Genomic DNA, 1,925 nt, shown 5'->3' with positions numbered 1-1,925 from the left:
TTTTAATTGTAGTGTCTGTTCTTTTACTGAACTAAATTATTTTTATTTCTATAAAAAAATCAAAACGACGGTGGGGGTCGGTGACGCGGTGGGCAAGTGACGTAACCGGTGTTGCGGCTTAACACCGGTATCACCGTCAGCACCGTCTATCGCGGCAAGCCTAGTGTGTATGTGTTTCTGTTTGCACACAGCTTTCCCTGTCAAACTAATAAAAATTCTAAATATCAGGTTGGGTCGGGAAATGTTGAGACTGTCGAGTTCCGATGCCTTTCTCCAATCCGCGTCTTGCGCGTTCTTTCACTGCATGATTCAGTTTATTAAAATGCATTTAATGATCACAAAATTCAAGATATCGGGGGAGAAATTTATATATTTGTATAATTTCATATAGTTAATCAGTATCACGCGAAGACTGACGTTTTTCCCACCAAAAAAAGCAGCATGGTTACAAATGTGATATTGGTTTTATAAAGCAGTTCAATAAACAAGAATTTAATATTAAGATACTTACGTTTTAGACACAATATTGACTGTTTTTGGTCCATTTCGCCAACAAATATAATTCCAATTTGCATCTCTGAGCAACTTGACGCTGTTTTGTTCCTGAATGAATCAACCGTTTAAATGATTCGGTTCAGTCGCAATGACTCACTTATTAACAGTTCAGCGCATTTTTTAGACGGACAAATATGACTGCCTCACTCACGTCTCACACAAGAGATGTAGCCATGCAAAGTTATAAAAGAGTTTAAACGTTTAGAAAACGTAGCGAATTTGTGAAGGTTTATTTCATTTCACTGCGTCTCATATGTTTTTAAATGAAATCTGTGTGAATGGCGCTTCGGCTCTTTATATTAAGCAATGCATAAATACATGATGCTGTTTTGTTCATAATTGTTTATGCAATTTACGAAATTATATATGATTTATATATGTTAATTTAGACTTTTATGTACGTTTTTTATGGACAGCTGTTATTTCATTACATTGAATAAACAAATCAATGTGCTGCATTATTTTGCTCATTGCGCTCTCCTGTGGCCTCGGGAGACAAGACAAAAGTTTCCTTAAGACTTATTTAATCTGCATATAAAACATAAGAAAGAAGATATTTGTTTAAATGTAATTTTGTGTTTGACTTAAAACTAAACAAAAAAAAATATTTGTTGTCTATACCGAACGATATGAAACATTATATCGTTGATAAATTTTTTTAGTTATATCGCCCAGCCCTAGTTTGAAAATTAGTGAGGGGTGGGGTGAGGGCAATTGTGCTATAATAACCCCTACAAATAACTCATTATAACACTTTAAAAGAGACAGAGATGTAGATGTTTGTGAAAGGTTTGGCCAATTTAAGCACCCATAAACAACGCAAAACACTGGCATTTTGAGTTTCTGCTAGTGATTCCTATGGAGAGAAAAATCACTTCCTGCCCTCCAGCTGAATTTCGCGCGTCATCAGTGACGTCATGTGCAAACAACCTATTGCAGGCGATGCAGTGTTGCCATATATTGCTATAAAAACCGAAAAATAAATAACAAATAAACCGAAATTATTCTTAAATAATATAAGATAAAAATATCACTGACCCTAAACTTCAACTTCCCACTATATTAATTTTCTAAAGTGCCAAATTAAGTGGAAAAGACAAGTCCAAAAAAGATTATAATAGCTGGATCTGGCAACACGGAGGCTGTGCCCTCACTTACACACAACTCTCTCAAGACTCGCAGTGATCATGCTCATACCACGGATGCTAACATGATTCTTGCAAACTGTCTTAACTGAATTATGCACGCAGACATTCATATGATGAGTTTTAAACCGCAAATTAGTCATTCAGAAAACAAATTTTATTTTTGAATGGGGATGTAACGATTCACTCAAGTCACGATTCGATTCTATTCACGATTTTTTTTTT

At 35.2% G+C, this 1,925-nt stretch overlaps 1 protein-coding gene across 1 annotated transcript in view; it reads left to right on the top strand.

Moving 5' to 3' along the window:
• The window catches only part of LOC107742323 (leucine-rich repeat serine/threonine-protein kinase 1-like), a 34,879-nt gene that overhangs the window by 13,835 nt on the left and 19,119 nt on the right, over nucleotides 1-1,925 (top strand). The gene's annotated exons all lie outside the window — the stretch shown is intronic.

The sequence above is a fragment of the Sinocyclocheilus rhinocerous genome, unplaced genomic scaffold (assembly GCF_001515625.1).
Source record: "Sinocyclocheilus rhinocerous isolate Xijiao unplaced genomic scaffold, SAMN03320098_v1.1 scaffold75, whole genome shotgun sequence".
NCBI lineage: Eukaryota > Metazoa > Chordata > Actinopteri > Cypriniformes > Cyprinidae > Sinocyclocheilus > Sinocyclocheilus rhinocerous.
This window is presented reverse-complemented; position numbering and strand designations above follow the sequence as displayed.